This window comes from Streptopelia decaocto (genome assembly GCF_964273445.1).
Source record: "Streptopelia decaocto genome assembly, chromosome: 5".
NCBI lineage: Eukaryota > Metazoa > Chordata > Aves > Columbiformes > Columbidae > Streptopelia > Streptopelia decaocto.
Genome location: NC_138659.1, coordinates 71,372,365 through 71,378,669, shown reverse-complemented (window position 1 = coordinate 71,378,669; position 6,305 = coordinate 71,372,365).

Here is a 6,305-nt window from a genome sequence, read left to right as displayed (position 1 = left end):
TATCTTGAATAATTTTAAGTTTTCCCGAACCTACCGATTCAAACAAGACCTCAGGTTTGTCTTCACCATCAAAAAAATTGTTAATAATTAACACTTTTATTAACAAAATAAGCTGCTGATTCTACTGTCTTGTCTCTGTGCTGCTAAAAAAGATGATAATAAAGGATCCCGAAAAATGTTTACCGTTCTTATAAATTTAATGTAAATTTTTGACATATTACTCATCAACCATATTTTATCGGAATCTCAAAAAGCAAAACAGAAATTAATCCAAAAGAAAATATTAATAACTCAATTGAGTTACTGTCTTTTCTCAAAGGATATTTCTAAGGAAACAAACCCATGTAAGTACTTTTGAAGAAAAGAAAAAAAGGTTTAAAATAACATGGTTTGTGTTTATATATATAAACAAATCACTTTTGAAAAGCAGCAAGTGGAAGATGTATCTGGAAATTTTGATAAAGTCTTCTTTACTGTTTATCTGATCAAGTGCCACAGATTTCCCAATTTGATTTTAGATGCCATATTAAATAATCGAGAACATCAAGCAAATGGCATATAAAATCCCCCTCGCATTCCCTTTGTCCACAGAACGTGATTCAGTTTTCTGTTTAATGGACTTGATTATTTTATGAACATTTTTGGGTGCTAAGATGAATTAGTAGCACTGATAGCTCTTCTGCTTCATGTCAAAATATTTGGTTTGTATTTTTGTTACTGCTAAGAGATCAAATGAACCTTCACTCACAGAGTGTAAGAAGTATCTCAACTCACCTTTTGTGACTAACGAAAGCCTCAGACTGTGCGGAGTGGCAGAGGACACAGTGCTCTGCCATTAATAAGTAATTCCACAAACAAATCAGTTTTCTAATGGTAAATTCTTTTGCCTTTTAAGTTTCCCAGTACCACAGAAAATGTGCATTCGGTTTGATCGAAGCATCTCTGCTGTGTTGAAGTCAGGCTTATATTGTTGGAAAAGACTGTAATTTTTCAATAAGAAAACACGCTGTCATGGTCTGATAACTCTTGTTTTATCTTTTGTCGTCCGTATTGTCGGTCCCATTGCCTGGCACATGCAGGTACTTTTTTCCGCGAAGGAATTCAGTGCAGGTTGTGGTCCAGACACCGTTCGGGTCAACGCAATATGGGATGGAGGATAAAGAACTCTTTCGTCTGTGGGTCACAGCTCAGTGACACGATTTGTGTCACTTTAGGAGCAACTGCAGGATGGATGGAACTTCTGGAAATAAACGTCCTCCTCTGTAGCCTGTGTCAAGCACAGCTATGTCACATAATTTAAAACCTCATTCTTTAGTAAGGTTCACAAGACCTTTTCAAGGTTCATTTGGAAGGTAAAAAACAATGTATAGGCCCATTGAGACGCAAGAGAACTAAATCTCCGCACCATTCAGCTATATTTCTGGGCATCCCATATGGAGTGGCTGGCAGCAGGGTCCCAGGGAAACGCGGGGCTCGACAGCTCCAGACTGAAGAGCGGGCAGCGGGCCAAATTAACCTGGCACGTCTCCCGGCGTGCCCGGTTCAGCTGCCGCTCACCTCGGGTTGCAGAGGACTGCACTGCAGAGGCCAGATCCAAACCCGGAGGACAGCAAACCCGGGGATGCAGAGCATGGTGCTGGCACCGGCGGCCTCTCCCGAGCACCACTCTTATTTTCCAGCCCTGCCGGAATAAGTCAGTTTAGAAAAGAATTGTGTCTTGGTTTACATTTGCTAATTACCATATTGCAGTGCTGAAGTACCGAAACGCATGTTCCTTACAGACGCGGGTTTTATTCTGTTATATTCAAGCTGGGAATTCCCCGTAAAATATTGATGTGTTTTAACATAATTCTCATTCTAGCCAGTCTCTGAGCCCACGACTTTATGTGTGGCAGAAAAGTTACGAGTGCTTAATACTGTTTTCCTCAGCTGTACTTAGAGAAAGACATAACAGTAGAGAGACTATGTAATTCCAGTTGGAAGAAATTAACGTAGCTGCAAGTTGCTAAGTATTCAGGATATATATAAGCTACGTTTTGATACAGAAATAGTATTTATGAGTACATATACAGTGTAAAATAAAAACTAATACTTTCAGAATATGCCTAAGCAACACCTTTTTTGTTTTATCTGGTTAAAACCTTTACTCTGATAGATCATCAGCTATACTTTAGGCATTTAGTCTGTCCTTTGCTACAAAAGACTTGTTATTATGCACTATTTGGGCACCTTATTTATATAGAGTGATTAAGAATAGTGTGTTTTTGTTGGTTCTTGCAAAACCAGATTCTTGGGCACCTGAACTGGTGAGATTTACTAGACTGTACAAACGGAGATTGATCTTAGCAAAAAAACCCTCTGGTTAATGGAAATGGTTGCATTCAAAGTCAAATTAAAATGTATATTAAAACAGATTACTTTTGTTGATAACATTTTTTTATTTTTTATTTTTGAGTATTGTTTCTGTCCCAAAGGGCCTTGACTGTGACTACTGGATGATGTGATTAACACATGGGGTTCTCTCCCTCCTTAAAAAATCATTGCAAGTCGAGGCACCGTTGTTAGTTGTGTAGCAAGAGAGATCCCGGGGTGACAACCTGCTGTCACAGCAGCAGAGATGAGATCGGGTTCGTGGGTGCAACCACATGTTCCCACCATGCTCGTTGGTTCCTGGAAGGAGTCTTTATGATCCCCTTTTGTTCAGGGCGTTTGGAGAGCCTGGAACGTGAAGAGGAAAAAGAAAGCCTGGATGGGATAAGAATGTGTGATATGATTATAAAGAGTGAAAATGACAGGTTCAGAAGACAGGATAGAAAACTCATAATAATTAGAGGGCAGGAGCCAGGAAGGGGGCACTGAATGCATAACCGAGTTCTGAAAAAAAGCCTTTTGTGATAAGCAAACATGTGGTCCAGCATTATATTTTGACTTTTGGATGCATGACATGAGCTAAAATGAAAAACACTTAGGTCTGGAAGAATATATGGGTTTGGGAGGTGCAGAGATCGTGGAGTGTGAACACTGCAAAACAAAGAGCAAATATTCGGCAACAAGACAAGAATTCACTTTAAGGCATGTCAGGTCCTGGTATAACAGCAGTGGGAAAAGGCTTTGACAGGTCACTAGTTTTCTTGATTAAATGTCAGTAAGAGTTGTATACACAGAATAAAACAAAATGAGGGGGAATTTAACAGGGAATCAAATACAGCAAACATGGAAATACTGACATTTTCGTCTGGGAAAACAGTAAAATTAAGGTCCCAGTTGAAGACCTAAAGAGAGCAGTCAGCTCTGGACCAAGGATGTAACAAAGAACGATACTCAAACCCCCCTGGGCCACTCAACCTGCTGGGGGGACCCTGCTAGAGCAGGGACTTGGACAAGATCGTCTCAGGAAGTCCCTTCCAACACAAATGATTCAGTGAAATTATTCTCCTTATAAATTACCTGGTAGCACACAAAAGGATGGGGGCAGCAGCAGGAAAGGGAATGGAGGAAAGGGAAAAAATTGAGCAATGGAGAGAATGAGAAGACTCCATGGGTCTGGGATTTTGGGGTAGTAAAAGGTAATTTCTCTAAATAAAAAAAGGGGGGTGGGGAAAGTACTTCAAATTAAAGTCAGAAAAGGCCTAAGAGGCAAAGGTCTACAAATCTAGCAAGTGCAAATCACGTTGATAGTCTGTGGATGCAACAAGCTGCCTCTGATGACCAAAGTAAATCCTCGTTCCTTTGCTGGAGGGCTTGGGGTTTTTTTTGGCCAGGTCTCACCTGCAGAAGACAAGGCACATCCCTAACTGAAAACACAAGACATCGCGTCTGGAGGTGTATTCATGTAAAGATCAGAATGTCTTTTGTTTCTAGCCTCCTGTTTCCCAGGATGTCTTGAAAAGGTTTGTAAATTATATATCCTCTACCATCGCTACTGAACTCCTAAAATCCGGTGATTGTAGCATTTGCATTTTTACTTCAGGCCGTGCAGTCTTCACAGCATAAATCACTCCCCAAGATCACCGTTTTGAGTTTGCATGGCTTTTTTGCAACTGAAGTGAGCTTGCACACCCTTTCTCATACTCTTTCCAAAGCTGAGCGTTTTCTTCTTCATCAAAATATCCGTGGAGGCAGAACACTGCTATTCATTCTGTTCACACCACGTAGCTCCACGGTTTGTATGTCAGATGAGACTTTTCTAGTGCAACTGCCATTTGCAAACCTTGTACCTGCAGCAAAGGATCCTCTGCCATACGCTGACACATTTAGATGGATGTGTCACAAAATGCTTGTTTTTTATAGTGCATCCCATTGTTCTAAACGTGAGTATAAAGGGACCAGTCCACAATGCCATTAGTAGCTATATTGGCAAGGCACATAAATAGACTCTGGGGGTGGAATTGGAAGGTGGCTGTGAAATAATGAAATAAATCTGATTTGATGTGGATGGATTTGGGTTTGGTTCAAACTCTGGAACGACTTATGCTTCAGATATTCCACAGACTAGATTACCCAGGTTTAGGGTTATTTTTCTATCAGGCATGTCAAATGCTAAATTAGAATAAATAGATAGATAGATAGATAGATAGATAGATAGATAGATAGATCTGTGGATTATTTTTTGTGGTACGGCCTCAGGCTCAAATGTGACAGAGCATATATTGGATCCCTAGTGAATAATAAGCTCTAGAAGGAACGAATGCCAGGGATAGCTTGAAAATACATGTTCTCACCTGCAAAACAGCTGGGTTTAGCAGAGCAGAAGAGACAAGCAGCATCTTACACCCTCCTGGCTGAGGATATCGTCCCGTGATGGCCTCAACACCCAGCAAAAGTAAAATGAAGGGCTTTGATCTTACCTGTGACACGCAGTGGCAGCGAGTGACAAGCACTGTTGAACTCAGCTCAGTCACTCCTCCTCCCTTGCATTTTGGTTTCCCCTTTTGGTAGGAGATGGAGGGTGCAGAAGACACCTTGGTTTCATTAAAGAAGAGCGTCATCCTCTAGAAAAGAAACTCCTGTTGAGTCGTTACCCCTCAGCGCAGCGGGACGGATTTGAGGAGTGAAGTTGTTATTCCCTGGCTTTGGCGATCCACACGATGCTGGGCACGTGTAGTTTTCTGTTTGTAATTTCCAGGTGGCATCTGATCTTTCCTGGGACTCTAAAGGAGGTTTAGTTCTTTGGGAAAAAGCTAATTACAACAGAAGCTGAAATCACTAATGATCCCATTGTTTCCTGAATGGATGAACTGTTACTGCTGTTCATAAAAGAGTTACTGACACACGCTTAACAGGCAGACCCAGGTTTGAAGGTGGTTTTTCTGACAGACAGACAGCAAACACCTTTTTATTCTTCCCAGGGAAGAGTGTGTGTCGACTTTGAAGCTATTTCCAGCCCATGGGTACTTTCACACGTGTTTTGTTCTGTGATGTTTTGGCATTCCTGCAGCCTGGGGGCACAGAAATTTGACGGTGAATGACATGAAGTCACACACACAAACACAAAGGTCTCAGATAATATCGACTTGTTTTTAATGCCACCGAACCCCAAAATTAAGCCTACCCTGCATTCAACGTGATTCCCAGCCAGTGCACGATGTAAAGGAGAGCACAGAGGTTACTGGGTATTTGAAGATCTCTTGAAATTGTTGTCCAGCTTTTCATCCTTTCATTACCGATTTAAGAAGCGCTCAAAAAGTTAATAAAACCCTAATTTGTAAAAGTGATGGTGATGATGCAGCACGTGGAGGTGCTGGAGCGAGTGGAGTGAAGGGAACGGAGCTGGTGAGGGGCTGGAGCACAAGTGTGATGGAGCGGCTGAGGGACCTGGGGGGTTCAGCTGGAGAACAGGAGCTGAGGGGAGACCTTCTGATCTCTGAACTGCCTGAAAGGAGCTTGGAGCCAGGGGGGTCGGGCTCTGCTCCCCAGGAACAAGCGCCAGGAGCAGAGGAAACGGCCTCAAGTTGCCCAGGGGAGGTTGAGGTTGGATGTGGGAACAATTTCTTCCCCAAAGGGCTGTGGGGCATTGGAACAGGCTGCCCAGGGCAGTGCTGGAGTCACCAGCCCTGGAGGGCTGGACAGACGGACATGAGGTTCTCAGGACGTGGGGCAGTGCCGGGGCGGGTTATGGTTGGACTCGATGATCCTGAGGGTCTTTTCCAACCGAAACGCTTCCCCGTCGGCAGGCGCTGGCTCGGCCGGGCGGTGCTGCCGCCGCCCCGCGGGCGCTCCCCGCACGTTCATTGCGGAGCAGCCGCGTAACACCCGTGACGTCGCTGTGACGCGTCCGGACTCGTCAAGTGCCAGCGAGGGGCGGC